The 16,645-nt window shown below is 46.5% G+C and overlaps 1 long non-coding RNA gene across 1 annotated transcript in view; it reads right to left on the reverse strand.

Annotated features, from left to right (window-relative positions):
* LOC144284699 (uncharacterized) overlaps window positions 1–14,016 on the reverse strand; it is a 155,479-nt gene extending 141,463 nt beyond the window's left edge. Inside the window, exon 1 of the long non-coding RNA XR_013353147.1 lies at window positions 13,977–14,016. This is a non-coding gene — a long non-coding RNA (uncharacterized LOC144284699). The remainder of the gene's footprint in view (window positions 1–13,976) is intronic.
* Between the last annotated feature and the right edge of the window lie 2,629 nt (window positions 14,017–16,645).

Consider the following 16,645-nt stretch of genomic DNA (forward strand, 5'->3'; position numbering starts at 1 on the left):
TCATTTTCTCTAGAATTCTCCAGGCTCAGGGAAGAAGAACCAAGCATTTTTAAGAAAACCAGCCTTGCCAGTGCAGAATATGAGAGTCTGAGATGGGCAGGTGATGGAAGCTGTGGGAGCCGTGGTAAAGAGCTTTATTTCGTTCTTGCACAAAGCCTCGATGTGCTTTAGAAGGAGAGAGCTGTAATGCCACCTGGAATGTGTTTATGAAAAGTCACTGTGGCTGCCGGTGGAAGCACAGCTGGGAGGTGGGAGAGGAAGCCAGGAGGCCTGGGAGGGAGTTACTCCATCACTCCCGGTGATAGGTGGGGGTGAAAGGCGGCCTAGGGACATGGAGAAAGTCAATAGAACGGTCATCTATCTCCTAGGTGGAACTTTGGCTGGATTTTCAGACCGATTGGGTGGTCAAGAAAAGGCGAAAAAAAACAGTTAACAGTCTTCAGTAAACGTTTAACTTGATAGCCAGAGGCCTCCCCATTTGAACCCCAGACTGGTTCTCTCCAGTTCCTCCAACCACAAATAGTATCTTATTGCAGCCATGAACTTCATCTGCACATGACACCTTTCAGAAGTTTATTTGCCCAAGCAGGTATTTCAAGCAGGTGGCTGGACCTCTGCGTCAGAACTGGAAACATCAGTGTCCAGAATTTTATTTTTTTTAAATATTTATTTATTTATTCATGAGAGACAGAGAGAGAGAGAGAAAGAGAGAGAGAGAGGCAGAGACAGAAGCAGGCTTCATGCAGGGAGCCCGACATGGGACTCGATCCTGGGTCTCCAGGATCACACACCCTGGGCTGAAGGCGGCGCTAAACCGCTGAGCCACCCGGGCTGCCTAGTGTCCAGAATTTTAAAGCAACAGAACTGGATGAAAATATGTAGAGAATTTATGCAGAAAGAGATGAAATCAGATCTCAGAATGAGGCCATAGGAGATTCTAACACTTATGATGCCAGCAGAGGAGAAGGAACCAGCAAGGGAAACTGAGAACAGGCCAGAGAAGTAGTTAGAAAACCCTTTAAAAGTCACAAATGAAATAAATTTCAAGGAAAGAGCAACCAGCTGGGTTGGGTGCTGCTGAACAGTCATGAAAGATGAAGAATAAAAGTGTCATCAACTTTGAAAAGATCAAAGTTGTTGGCAAATTTAACAAGCCTAGTTTCTACGCAGTGATAGGAATAAAAGCCACATGGAAATGTTTGCAATAAAATAGACCCCGGCCAGCAGCCACTTCAGCCATCGGCAAAGTAAGCAATGGCCCAGAGACAGTGGGGCCTTTCGCAGGAGCACAGACTTGAATTTGCCATGGCCGTGAGTGCGCAGCCTTTGCCACTCTTCGGTATACGTGGAATGAATGCCCCAAAAGTCAAAAGCAGGGCACAAGACAGCATCACAGGACAAAGTGCTTGTGCATACTGTACCTTCCAGTTCCTTCAGCACACATCAGGTGTGCATCAGGGGATAATGATCCAGAGCCCTTGGATCTATGGGCCTAAGAGAGACTACATGCAGAATTATGCACAAATACATTTTTTCTAGTGAAAGGGTCCATAGCTTTCATCAAATTCTCAATAGGTCCACGTCCACCCCTCAAAAAAAGAACAATTAAAAACTTTGTTCTACAGCAAAGAAATTGTATAGCTCACCAGACCAAGAGAAAACTTCTCTGAGATCCAGCTCCTATGAGAGCATCATTTATCATCATTCAGGGCACCAGGCAACATCTGCACGGCGTCAAGGAACCTCCAAATGACCCAGGAGCCTAATACATCACCCCCACCCCATTACATGGAGCATTCCTCTAAGCTTAGAAAGGCTTTGATTCCAGGAAAATGTCACTTCTGGGCAGGGAGCTTCAGAGGCTGACAAATGCTGCACAGTCAGCTTGGGTAAGAACAGTGCAGAGCTCTAGTGGGAGGCCACACTGAGCCCTGCCAGAGACTCAGAGCTCCAAGCGCAGGGTGTGGCTGGCAGGAGCCCTCTTCATGCAGCTTCTGACATTGGCCCCTAGCAGGCTCTGATGTGGAAGCTGGCTCCGAAGGGGGCACTTGGCACTCTGAGAGTTCGAAACCATCTCAAGGGCTTCACCCCACTTTGAACACTTGGGCATAGGCTGCTAGAATGTTCAGCAGTGATACTGAAACTTTTTTCAAGAATATGGAGATTTCTGGGCATCTGTGCTCTTGAAAGTGCTAGAGGTGGAGCATAAATTGGCTCTCTATGCACTCAAACTAACACATTCCTTGCAGGATAGCACACGTTGGCTGCTGTAAAATTCCAGCCCGCCTAAAATGCAGGTTTAACTCCTCAGGTGCCACCACCATATCTGGTCACTTCAGAGCCACAACTGAAGCCTAATTAAGAACTTGACCTTTAGTCACTAGTGGGAACATGGCTGTCTATACTCTGAAATCCCCTTCTCTGGGAGCACTCAGGTCTGCAAGTAATACACAAAGATGCCTAATCTTCAGTGCCTAGGGGCACAGCAGGGGCTCAAGGTAGGAATGATGTCCCTCACACAGTTTTCAATCACTGGATTTCAGGACAACAGATATTTATTCTGTTATTTCTCTTTTTAGTTTTAAATCCCTGGCATCTACCACAGTGCACAACTTTTTTTTTTTTTTTTTTACATGAATTGTGGAGAAGCTAGGTGGACACTGCATCCTTCAGGGTCTGGTTAGAAAAAAGAAAACAGGGTAGAATTTCAAACAAAGGGAATTTTATACAGAAAACTGACACAGGTTTTGGAAGAACTAAGATGCCCAAAGAGGGCAGTCGGGATACAAGCACCAGCAGGTGCCATTCCCACTCCCAGGGGTAAGGTGAGCATTCCAGGGCCAGGGACACAGCCATGGGGCTGGGGGTGTGGGTGGGGCCAGAGTTGGGATTGCAGTGGGAGGGGCTGCCCGCCAAGAGCAGGAGCACCAAGGAGACCGGAGATAGGAAGTGGGTGTGCACACCCTGACTTCTCTCCTTCCGCCCTGCTATCCTGCACCCCAGTATGTGTGGCAAGGAGAAGGGAACAGGAGCAGTAACTCCCTGTATCCAGGGCAGAGAAAAGCAGGGCGATGAACTGGCAACTGATGCACACAAGGGCTCTGAAGATACAAGGAGCCCATTGGTAAGTGCCCATCCTCTAGGAATTCATGGGATGCGCCTCTATGTAAGTGACAAAGGATGGTATAAACAAGGAGTCTCGAGTAATTCAGAAGAAGCAGCAATACAGTTGCGCCCCCAGAGGGAAGGCCTGGGATGTTCACTGCAGCATCCCAGTACACAAAGGGTGTTCTTCCAAAATACAGTGGACTGTACCACTGATGTAGACAAGAATGGACACAGAATGAGTTCTTGTCTTTGAAAGATGACAAGAATTAAGGGGAAGAGGAGGACACAGGCATTCTAAATGGCTGTCTGTGAACACAGAGGCTGACATAAAGAGCAGAGACACTGGGCTCACCAGGTTGGGGCTTCCGTTTCAGGGAGGTCCCACCTACCTTTGGGGCTAAAATCCTCATTCTCAATCAAGATTCTTCCTAACTTTTCAATGGAGGTATTATTCAGAAAAGCACCCATTTTCAAAGCATTTTAACCAGCCTCTCAGGGTTTACTGGACACTTTTGTTATTTTAGATAAAGTGGGTGTTTGTTCTCTTTGTTCTACCAGCTTTTTCTTGGGCTGGGAAGCCCTCAGCAGGAGGACATGCAGCCATTCCCCAACCAGCTCCCTGAAGGGAGGGCTTACTATTGAGGCACCTTCCTCGCCAGGGTGAGGTTTACTCTGGGGAAATAGAGTGCTGACTTTTAGAGTCCCTGAGATCATTCATACCAGATTAATCTGGATATGTAATAAAAAAAAAATAACAGGCAACAAAGAATCACCGGATATTAGCATAAAACAAACAGCCATAAACACAGGACCAATTTTACAATATGCTCCATCACCAGGACACTTTACTGACATCTAGAAAGTTATGAATAGGGGATCCCTGGGTGGCGCAGCGGTTTGGCGCCTGCCTTTGGCCCAGGGCACGATCCTGGAGACCCGGGATCGAATCCCACGTCGGGCTCCCGGTGCATGGAGCCTGCTTCTCTCTCTGCCTCTCTCTCTCTCTCCCCTCTGTGCATTCTCATGGATGAATAAATAAAATCTTTAAAAAAAAAAAAAAGAAAGTTATGAATAAGTATATAACTCTATTAACCTGGAAGAGTGAGTGCTGCGGCCTCACAACAGGGGGGCCACAAGTGATTTCTCAGCTGTCTGTGATGCTTTACAATTACGGGTAGAGCTGGCACATGTTTAGTTAAGTGAATGTCATCATTACCTTTAATGCAAGATTGAAGAATGGACTTCTAAATTAACACTAATAAAAGAAAAAAAATCATTAGTAACTAAAATTCCAAGGGCCTTATAAAAATAACCTTTCTAGGGGTGCAAGCAGTGCACCCCGTGGCTCAGTCACTTAGGCAGTTAAGCAGTAAAGAAAGCAGTTGAGCAGCAGCCATCAGCTCAGGTCATGATGTCAGGGTCTTGGGATGGAGCCCCCTGTTGGGCTCCCTGCCTGCTCAGTTGGCTCCTCCCTTCCCCTTTGCCCTCCATCCTGCTTTTGCATGCTCTCAAATAAATAAAAATCTAAAAAAAGAAATCCAAAACAAAAAAAACCCACATTTCCAGGGTTTAACTAGAGAAAACTCATGCTGAAGATCGTAGGATGGCAGCTGTGGATTAAGTATAGCAAGACCAGCAGGAGAATTCAAGGCGAACATTCTTAAATGGAGCAAACAAGTAATCTCATATTGGTTAAAGAGAATTCAACAACCACATATCCTCAGGCACAAAATAAAGTATCAATATACCTATAGCAAAAGATCCGTAAATTCAAGGAGAAACTGGGAAAATCAAACATTTCTCAGAAATAAATTAAATAGAAAAGAATGAGATTTACGAATTTGAATAACATCCTCAGTAAAATATTTAATAACTACATACAAAATTTTTACACCCCAAACCAGAATATATATTTTTAGAGTACTAGGGGGAATATTTAACAAAAATGTTATCAGTTAATAAACATAAGCTCTGTGTGTTCCCCGTAAGACAGAGATCATTCGGAACATACTTTCTGACCATTGCTCAGTAAAACCAGAAGAGGACAAGAGAGTCCAAACAAATCCAACCACTTAGAAAGTGTAAAACATTCCAATAGAACCTTGGGGCGAAGGAAGACATCAAAGTAAAACCTGTGAACTGTGGGTTATAACAACACCGATGAGAACCCTGAACCTGGTAGGCCATGAGCTAGGCCATGCTGCACATTGGCCACATGTGTTGGCTGGTCACACCTGCTGACCCCTCCCTCCGGGTCCTCTCCGCCTATTTGCTGGGGCTGCTGGGAAGCAGGGAAATCAGCCTCTCATTGCAGGTGCCATGTGTGGGCTGAGGTTTATCACTCCTGTTCCAACTGATTTTGTGGGGTCCCAGAGCCTGAGGAGGAAATATACACCCACCACCTGCCCCTCATGCTCAGCCCCCTTGCTTTTGCTTCCCTGACTTGCTCTACATCTTAGGGGGCTCAGTCTCTCAGCCAACTTTCTGGAGATTTTGGCCACTGAGAGTCACCCATGGAAGGTGAAGTACAGGGGGAGGAGCAAGGCGGGCCTGCCTCACTTTGCCTCAGGCCAAGTCGCCAGCATCTCCTTCTTGACTCCCCAGATGCTTCTAGAACCTGCCAGCTGGCCCAGCTCCTGCTTCTGGCAACACTCCTTCCTCCAGGTGCCCCCACACGAGGTGGGCCACAATGGTGTCCTCATGTTGTTGTCAATCTCTTGATCTCTTGGTCGCCCACTGTCCCCATCGACTTTTTTGGTCCTTTGCCATCTGTGTAACCGATCCCCTACAGTGAACTCCCTCTGTTCAAAGGCCTAGCATGGTTTCTGTTTTCTGACTGAATGTGGACTAATACACAGCAGCAAATCCCCTTAAGAAAACATGAGTGTAGAGGAGTGGGGCCCCACAAGCCCTAAGAGCTGTCATTAGTCGAAAGTTAAGGAGGAATCAACAGAACGGAAATGGCTCAGACTGTAAGAGATTAAAGGAAAAAAGCATCAAGACATGCCGAAGTTTGAATTTTCAGGACAGAAAATTCTGCTCCCATTCTGTCACTAATTTCCAATGGACTGATCCACTTGAGCAATGTGGATTTGTTCATAAACAGAATTCACATATGTCAAGAAATAGTTACACTATAAATGCAGTAACCTAACTTTGGTGGTTACACAAACAGCTTCGGGAGGCAGTTTAAAGAAAAAATTCAAAATTTACGTGTCCCTGTTCCAAAAATCTAGAAGCTGAGTCTGCCTAACTCTGAGGGACTCTGGCACAGGTAGTTCATGGATGACGTGGTGAGCAACTCTGGATGAGATCGATGACAGATAATTACTTTAACACTTGTGGCCTCAAGTGTCCCTATCTGCCTTAGGTGGACAATATGACCCTGAAGAGATGTCATAAAGATCAACTAAGGTGCTATAAAGCATCTGGCACATGTGGGTCAAAGCTTGCAGAGAGAAAGGGTTTGCATGTCAGTTAATTTTTGCTGAGTGTTTAGGACAAACCTCTTTTATTATTTAGTTTCACAACATATTTTTGTGTTTTGAGGGGTCAGCATTGGTGACTCCAAACTAGAGTCCATGCATGTCCCAAATTCCTTTCGTTGATATGGACTAGAGAGTTAATCCAAGACTAACATCAATTTAAGCCAGGAAGTGTCTATTTCAAGTAGAATTTTAAAAGCCATCTGAACCATAAGAGATACTCATTTAAACAATGTTTCTCGACTTTGCGACTTGGTACAATAAACTAAATGAAAAGGAAATGACCAAAACCTCAATTAGAATATTTAATTAAGACTAGTTGAATTATTTATGTTAAGGGAGTCAGCTCATAAGAATGTTCTAGAAGCTGCTTCTTATAAATTTAGTTATAAAATGTTAAAAGCTCTGTTACAATCCTTCAAAATCTCAGCTTCTTCACCTCCTGCCTTCACACCCCATCCTCAGAGCTGAGCCAATTAAGAACCAGACAATACACACAGAGACCCCTTGATGATGCAATATCCAATTGTTACTTAATCATCATTAGAATGGTTTTAAAGAAAGTTAACATGCTAATAGCATCAATGGTAACAAGCCTCTATTTATTTTTCACATTATGCAAATAATTAGTGGGCGGAGCTCTATGAATGGGGCTTTATTGTCTCCCTGGGTAAACAGCCTGTGAATTCCATTCTCTCCTAGGTCTCTCCCACCTTTCTGCCCAGTACTGGGGAGTGGAGGGGGCGGGTGCTGGAGCACCAGCAGTCCTGCAAATGAGCTTGGAGATCTAAGGACAGAAGAGAATCTGGAGATCAGAGAAAAGCAAAACAGAAATCAATAGGCTTTAATTGGGATCTATGAATTTGAGTATCTTTTATACCCAGAAATGTTTCTAGTGGAAAAGAAAGAAATTTAATATATCAGGGTCTGAGAGGAGGTTGGATTCAAAGGCATTAGGAAAATTTGGGGATGGCCAACACACCACAAGTTTAGAAATAGAGGATTCAGCAGCTGTGGGAGCTGCCATGAGCTGGGGAGAGGAGTTTCAGTCATGAAGCATCTAGAGGTGTTCCAGGTCGAGGTTAGGTTCCCTCGATGCTCACTAAAAATAGGGGGCCCCAGCTGGAGCAGACTGCGTCCTCACAGGCCCAGGAGCAAGTGGCTCTGATGAGCACAGCAGTGAGGCTGTGGGAATAAGCCAAAGAACTTCCTTCCCTTTGTCCTTTCTGTGGGCTGGAAAGTGACTCGATGGACATACGGAAGCTTCGCTCATTCTGAAACCACAAGTCCAGAATTCCAGAGCCAAAGCCAGAGAAACAATGCGGGTTTCAATAAGAAATGTAAGGCAAACTGCTACGAGATTGGGCGACTCCATGAAGCCAGAAAACCCAATGCCACAGACACATCCCACCCACTGGCCCACTCTCTGCATGAACAGCTGGAAAGGGAGAAGCAGCACAAATGGGGTCAGGATCTGCCAAGACCTAAGTCACTTCTCAAGAGCTCATGAAACACTGAAAGAGAGGGCCACCTGGGTGGCTCAGTCCATTACATGTCTGCCTTTGGCTCTGCTTGTCTTCCCCTGGGTCCTGGGATCCAGCCCTGCATCAGGCTCCCTGCTCAGTGGGGAGTCTGCTTCTCCCTCTGCCGCTCCCCCTGCTTATACTCTCTCCCTCTGTCGAATAAATAAATAAAAATATTTAAAAAGAAAGAGAAAGACACACAGACTTAAAGAGAACCGATCTGAGGCACCTGGGTAACTACTTTCCAGAAACTGTAACAACAGGCCGATGTTCAACACAATAGACAGCGAATGTCTGCAGTGCAGTAACAACCCTACCACCACAACACCCATGTTCTTCACACATTATTATTGAGATAATTCCAAGGATATGGTAAAGTTATTAAAAGCTATCACACAACTGAGAGTTTTCTGGAAATTTATTTCTTTGGTAAACTGTGGGTATAGCATGTAAATTCTGTGGCAACACTTAGTGACCTAGAAGAGTCTCTGGTAATGAGGGATGCCCTGCAGAAGACAGACACTGAGGATAAGAAGCTACAAATTCCCCTGAGTCACACTACTGATAAGGTGAAGTGCTAACTAGGAAACACTTCTCCTATACCCAGACATACACACATACGAGATACACAAGTACCCCTGCCAAGAGATTTTAGCAGCAATATTATATTTGAGAATTTTCCAAACGATCTCTCAAAACACAGAAATCTGAAAATACGGCCATCTTCTCAGTAAAGACAATTGGTATTTTCTATTCCATATGCTTAAGTTTAATGTCATGATTATAACTTGTATTATGGAAAGAACTAACATTTGTTTAGCAATGATAATGCTCCAGGCACTATGAAATGCTCTTTATATATAATATCTCATTGAATCCTAACAATAAGCCTTTGAAATATAGCAATTGTTATAATCCCTACTGTATCAAAGGTAATCAAAAGCCATGGATCTAAAGTGCATCCCCCAGGTTCACCCAGTTAGCAGAGATAAAACAGGACTTGAACCCTCTGGTCCTCCTAGGTCCAGCCCAGTGTTCTCGCTGTAATTTTTTTCAAAAATTTTTTCCATAAAATTTTTCTTGGTAAACATTTTGGCCTCCATTGGACCTTAGAGCACATTTTTATACTCTACTTTTAATAGTTGAAGATTCAGAAGATGAAATGGATGGGGGGATCCAATGTATCCTTCACCCCATCTCCCCAAATGGTGACATCTTGTTAAATTATACATACTATGATAGCACAGCCAGGAAATGGGCCTTGGTCCAATCTATGAGTTCATTCAGATTTCACCGGTTACACATACACTCACCCAGGTTTGTTTGTGGCTCTAGAACATTTTATCACATTGGGTAGCTTTATGTATCTACCACCACAGTCAATATATTTAACTGTGCCGTTGAGTAAGGCTCCTGTCTGATACCCTTTATTACCACACCTGCTCCATCGCCCTCATCCCTAACCCTCGACAACCACAGACCTACTTCCCATTTCTGTAATTATGTTATTCCAATTGCTTGAGGCTATGATAAGTGAAGCTGCTATGAACATTTGTGTGCAAATGTCTGTATGAAAACATTTTCATTTCTCTGGGATAAATGCCCAAGAGCGCAATTGCTAGGTTGTGTGGGAAGTCCATTTTTTGTTTCAAGAGGAGCTGCCATACTATTTTTCAGAGTAGCTGTACTAGTTGACATTCCCACCAGCAATGTACAAGAGATCCAGTTTCCCTGCATTCCTTCTAGAGATTGGTGTTATCACCATTTTTTACTTTATCCATTTTAAGAGATCTATAGCAATCTCTCATTGTGGTTTTAACTGCATTCCTGACTGGCTAACAAAGCTGAATATCTTTTCACACCACGTCAACCTTAAATACACCCTCTGATGAAATGTCACTTCTTGTTTTGTCCATTTTATAATAGGGTTGTTTGTGAGTTTTGAGGGTGCCTATATTCCAGATACAAGTCCTTTATTGAACATGTGATTGGTCCATAAACATTCTCGAATATTTTGAGTTGGTAAGGGCTTAAAACATAAAATCCAGTGCAGGCTGGAGTTCAAAGGATTAAATGGATTTTCAAGAATTCAGTTACCCTGTGCTTTATTAAAGCAGCAGCAACAGAAAGCCAGGACCCTGCTTTCACAGAAGAGAAAGCTACGGACAGATGCAAGATCAGGAATATTATAGAAGTGTGGGCTGTGAACAGGACAGGGAAGAAGGGTCTGCCAGAGGGAGGTCCCCTGCAGAGGCTCTCTGCAATCCTTTTAGAGCCCATCCATCATCGCTGCAGCTCACGCGCCACCTTGTGGGCTTTGTAATCTCAGCAGAGTCCCAGAAAGTACAAGTTCCTATTTGCAAAACTTCACATATCCTCACCCCAGTGTCTCTAGAGAAATTAGCAACACATGCTATTTACTCCCACTCACTGAGGCATTTGTCACAGATGGCCGCTTCCAGGAGGAAACCCAGTCTAGGTGGCTCTCCCTGCCTTATCCTTTAGGGCTGGCCAAGCACCAGGGGGAGGAAGGATGGCGCAGGCACCACCTACACATGTGAATCTCATGCTAACACTTCACTGTGGAGCCTTACAGGTTTTCTCACAGGTGCTCCGGCTCACCCAACACTGGAGATTACCTGCCTTGAGAAGGAGCCAGAGCAGCCTTTCTTGGACTCCGTTTACCAGGATAGAGTCGAGATGGCCATTTCCCTGGTGTGTGCTGCCCTAGCATGGGTCAGAGAAGGCAGACCTCAGCCCTGTCCCAAGTTAGACAGTTGAGAACATCAGAACAGAGAGAGGACCAAGGAAAAGGGGGACTGTAGGGGTTTTTTATTCTGAATTAAAAATAAAGACTTTAAGTGACATGTGTTTAAACCACTTGATATGAGGACTGTCATCACATTCAGATCATCTATCTAACCCTGGATTCTTTCTTACTTCGCAGCCCCAATGAATAAGCAACATAAATGTGGTGGGAAACAGGCATGGGGCCAAGAGGAAAGCACGCGCCCCTCCCCACAGGGCCCCCAAGGCAGCTCCCAGAACTGCCTAAAACCTCTCAGATCACAAGTCAAAAAAACACTGAGACTATGCACCTGGAGCAAACATAACATTGTATGCCAGTTATACTGCAGGAATACAAATTGTAAAAACACTGAGATCTCCCTCTGTTCAAAGGCTGAATAATTCGTTATTGTACATATATACCACACAAGCATAAAAAGACAAATATCCACTTATATGAAGTATCTAAAATCAACGAACTCATGGAAACAAGAGAAGGTGATTGCCAGGACTGCAGAAGGGGAGTGTGAAGCTGTTGCTCGTGAGTGTGGAGTGGCAAGAAAGAGCTCCAGAGCTCAGCTGCACCTGTGCCCACCCATCACGCCGATCACAATACTGTGCTGTGTACATGAAGTCTGTTAAGAGGGGATCTCCTACTAATTGTTCTTACCACAATTAAAAAAGTAAAATAAATAAGGAAACTAAATTTGAATCAGTTTAAAGTAATGTTTAAGGATTTTATTTATTTGAGACAAAGAGCATGAGTGAAGGGGTTTGGGAGGGGCAGGAGAGGGAGAAGCAAACCCCCCTGAATGTGGAGCCCCATGTTGAGCTCAATCCTGGGGCCTTGAGATCATGACCTGAGCTGAAGGCAGATGCTTAACCAAATGAGCCACCCAGGTGCCCCTCAGTTGGAAGTATTCTTAAGCTAATTCACTAAAAAGATATCACACATCACCTGGAGTTCAAACACCAGATCAACATTTATCTGATATGGAAAAAATGAATTACCTTTTACGTCTTGCAGTGGGAAGGAAGCCCTGAGAAACCCACTTCCAGAGACTTAGCTCTATAAGCCCCTGGCAACAAGCCTTGGAAATCCCTTTCACAAAAATGGCGCCAAAGGCAAAGACGGAAGCCCCTGCCCCCCTCTAAGCTGAAGCCAAAGCAAAGGCTCTAAAACCCAAAAAAAGCAGTGCTGAAAAAGGTGCACAGTCACCAAAAAAAAAAAAAAAAAAAAAAAAAAAATCCACATGTCACCTACATTCCAACAACCCAAGACCTTGCATCTCCAAAGACAGCCCAAATATCCCCGAAAGAGCGCCCCAGGAGCAGCAATCTTGATCACCATGCCATCAACAAGTTCCCCTATCAGGTCAGCCATGAAGAAGATAGAAGACATTCTATTCTTGTGTTCATTGTGGACGTCAAGGCCAATAAGCACCAAATCAAACAGCTTGTGAAGAAGCCCTACGACATTGATGTGGCCAAGGTCAGCACCTTGTTCACACCTGATGGAGAGAAGAAAGCATATGTTCAACTGGCCCCTAGGATGCTTTGCATGTTGCCAACAAAATTGGGGTCATCTAAACTGAGTCCATCTGGCTATAAATCTAATGTAAAATTTTTCACCAAAAAAAAAAAAAAAAAAAAGTGTAAGAAGAAAGAAACCAACTACTGTATTGTATGCTAAAAAAAAAAAAGTCCAGATATCAGGGACCTGCCAGAAGACAGTCAGCTAGTTAGTGCTGAACCAGGATTGGAATCTAAGTTACTTAACCTGGTTCTGCATGAAATCTGCATTTCTGAGAAAATGTGGATATTTTCCACATATATTTAAATATATTTTAAATAGAATTACATATTTTGTAAATATGTGGGATGTCCCAATACCTTGCTTCCCTGAGTGCCTCATGCCAGGGGTCAAGGGTTTTTTTATGGGCAGTGAAACAGCACTGTCACCTTCCCCAGCCTAGGTAAGTTAAAAGCTGATATCATAAAAGGAGAAAGCTCAGCAGATAGGAAAGTGCCCATACGTCTTTTATTTGAACTCAAAATCCCCAGCTGGCTACTGACTCCCCTGCTTCCTCAGGGACGCAAAGAGAGACCAGTAGAGGTATTCCCTCGGTCTGGTCTTCCCCGAGGCCACGGAGGAAAGCCCGTGCTGGAGGTTGGGGCAGGCTGCCTACTTCCCACCCCTGCTGGAGGCTGACGCAGCTGTGGCCTCTGAGGGGCTCCAAATGGGATCCTGGGGAAGGAGGAGAGAACATGTGCTGGGGGGGTGGGGGGGGTGCGGGGGGTGCAGGATCAGAGGCCTGGAAAGGAGGGCAGCTGCAATGCAGGGCGGGGGTAGAACAGTCAGGAATGGTCAGAACCAGAGAAGCACTGCAGACGGACAGCCAGGCCTGCGGGAGCCCGTTAGTTTAGGGGGAAATCAGATCTTCACCTTCTGGCAACTTGCCCACAGCGCGGGGACGTGAGAGCTGACAGTTTCATTTTAGATTTTTGCAAACTCTGCCTTTCATTTCCTTGGGCCTGCCCTTCTGAGCCCGGTGGAGGCGAGGTGCCGAGTCCTGCCGAGATGAAGCCCACTGGCCACCCGGCGGGATGACGCGCAGCCTCCTCGGTCCAGGTCCAGGGTGGGCTCCACTCCCAGGCGGCTTCAGGCCCTGGCCTCGCCCCGGCTTGCCCCGGGCTCCCCTCCGGCCTCGTCCCTGGCCTCCCCCCTGGCCTCCCTCCTGGCCTCCCTCCTGGCCTCCCTCCTGGCCTCCAGCCTCCCCCCCGCCCGCCTTCTCTCCGCCCTCCCTCCGACCACCCCCTCCCCCACCGGCCTCCCCCCCAAGACCTCCCCTCCGACCTCCCCTCGGCCTCCCCTCCAGCCTCCCCTCCAGCCTCCCCCCGGCCTCCCCTCCGACCTCGCCCCGGTGGGCACCAACCAGGCTCTACTCAGCACCCGACCCGGGTAATCCCGCGACCTCGGCGGCTTGACGCGGTAAACCTTCCTCACTCAGGCTACGACCAAAGACACGGCGCAGGACTCAGGCCTCCCTCCGCCCTCGGTTTCCCAGCTCACGTGGGCAGGTAGAGCCTGGACGGTTCCCGACAGCTCTGCAGGCGCCAGGCCCGGAAGCGGCGCCTACCAAGCCCACTCGCATTTTATTGGCTAGGACAGGCCACGTGACCGGGCCTGACTGCGGGGGCTGCTGGGAGCTGTAGTCAAATTGCCCGTGAAAAAGCAGACATCCTGGAGGGGTCGGGTTGTGTGTGTCATCATCGACATGATTTTCCCTATTAAGAACTTTTTCTAAGACTTGTGGGTATCTTAACCTTGCTGGGGGAAAATGGGGAGAAGTCCTTCTATGACGCTCTTCTGAAGCCTGCCTGTGATGTGCTAGGAAATGCTTTCTTTTATTTTTTTAATCTCTTTTAATTCTACTTAGTTAACATCCAATGTGATTTTTTTCAGGTGTACAGTATAATGATTCAATAATTCCATTTACCATTCGGTGCTCGGCATGACAAGTGCAAAAGGGGGTTGGGGAGTTAGGTTAAAGAGATACTAGGGACTTAAGGAAATGCTTAATTTTAGAGCTTGGCGGTATCTGCCAGTGAACACATTGTTTTCATTGTATAGTGCTTTAGACCTTTTGAAGCGATTTCTCAAACATTCTTTCATTAGATCTTCTCATCACTTCTAGCAGTGTCTATAGACTTCATTCAGACAAGGATTATTGACTGCCCATGTTCCCAGGCTCTGGCCTGAGTAGTGGGGGTGCTTATGAGACAGAAGATGCCCACCCTGCACCATGCCTGCATCCCTGAAGGGCAGCAGCTTGTGTTCACAAGTAAAGTGTAAATCAACAACGTGCAAGGTATTTTCAGATGCTGCTAAGACCTCAAATAAACAAAAACAGGGTAGTGAGATGGAAAGGAGGCTGTCCAGGGACAGATTTAAAATGTACCTGGGATTTGTTTTAATCGGGTATGGTAAGATGACAGGCAGGGAGACAACTACCCCAAAAGGAGAGTTTATTACTCACAGCTCCCGAGAGAAGAGGGCACACTGTGCCCAGCAAGCCCCATGGGGAAGCACCAGGGTCAGGCAGGAGACCGGAGCAGCCAGGGAGAGCATGGTAGGAGACTTTATTGTGGGTTTCACAGGAAAGAATGTGTAAGGCAGGTAGACACGCTGAACAATCATAGGATTCGATGGTGTGAATAATTCTGGACTATGGGGGTCCCCAGTCATCCAGCACCTAGCCCTAGGGCTGTGGGACAGCGGGAATGTGGGCTTGGTACATGACAGTGGTCAGGGGTATGGGCCTGGTTTGTGCTAACAAGCAAATTGTTTACTTTCTCTAAGAATTAGCTAGCCCTGGGAGGGGTAGTCTCTCCAGGATTGGCCAGGCCCCAGGATCGCAAATCATCATAAAATATAGAAAATAAGAAACGTGATTAATATAATTTGACAGTAGGTAACTACATGTGGAGTAGAGGGTGAGCAAAGTCCTCCCTGTTGATACGGCAAAGAAAAGGTGCCAGCCTAGCAGACAAAGATGGAGAGGAGACACGCCAGGCCGGGGCAGCAACAAGGTCAGCCCATCTCAGTGTGCCTGGAGCAGTGAGTGTGGACAGGCAGCAGGGAATGGGGCCGGACAGGCAGGGCTCTGGAGGCCATGGCCACTGGATTTTATTCTAACTGCAGCAGGAAGGCATTAGATGGTTGTACAAGGAGCAGTGTGGTCCCATTTGCATTTTTAAAAGGTCACCCTGACTGCGGGAGGAGAATGGATTGAAAGTAGGAAGCAGCAAGATTGGGTAGGAGGCAGTGCGCCTCAGCATCACTTGGGCAACAAGACAAAGAGCCATCCCCTGCTTTGTTTATCTAATCCTGACACCGTGTCCTACCTACACTTTGTGTGACTTAGCTCCAACATGGCCTTCAGCAAAGACATTATTCATTTGTCACTTTTCCCCCTAAATCTAAACATTTCCAGCTCTCAAAGTGATCTTCCCTTGTTTGTCTTGCCCGTCTGCTTATGCTCACAGAAAGGACCCCAGGAAATCCAGTCTTTTAGCTCAAAACTACCTATATGAGTTGTCCAGTATATGTGCCCAAGTTTGGTAAATATGGAAATGTCAGTAAAGTTTAGGTTAACCTTGACCCGGCCAGTCTGGGAGATCAAGTCACCATCAGTGCTCTGTGCTCAGCTTGTGAGCACTGTAGTAATCTTCCAGAACTCACTCTGCAGGTGGCCCGTAGGTGCCCTCCCTCTGATGCACTCAGAGGGAAAGTCTAGGGGATTGCTTGTCATTTGCCGGGGAATGCTACGGGTGAGTTTGTTGGCCGGTCAGGAGAAGCAAGTTTCCTGCCCACATACCCCACTGCCATCATGGTGTGCGGGGGTTTTGGAGAATCCAGGAGCAGAAGCAGAGCATCTGACCCTGCCATCTGCAGACCGCCCTCATCAGTGCCCGTGCCCTGGCCCAGGGGGACCGTCTCCATGGCCAGCACCTCTCGGGAGCCCGGGCTCTCAGGACAGGGGTTTGCGGGACCTAACCTCCTCAGCCATCAGTCTCCTGGGGCCTGGAAAACGTCTGTGGGTTCAGAATAAAACCTGTGAATGGTTCCCAGACAGACAAAGCCTCCAATCCAATGAGCTGCTCATTGTTGGAAAAGACCAGTGTGCTGGGAGGTGTGCAGCTGCACAAACAGTTTTTGAGTCGTGGTGACCCCAGGTC

This window comes from Canis aureus, chromosome 15 (genome assembly GCF_053574225.1).
Source record: "Canis aureus isolate CA01 chromosome 15, VMU_Caureus_v.1.0, whole genome shotgun sequence".
Taxonomy (NCBI): domain Eukaryota; kingdom Metazoa; phylum Chordata; class Mammalia; order Carnivora; family Canidae; genus Canis; species Canis aureus.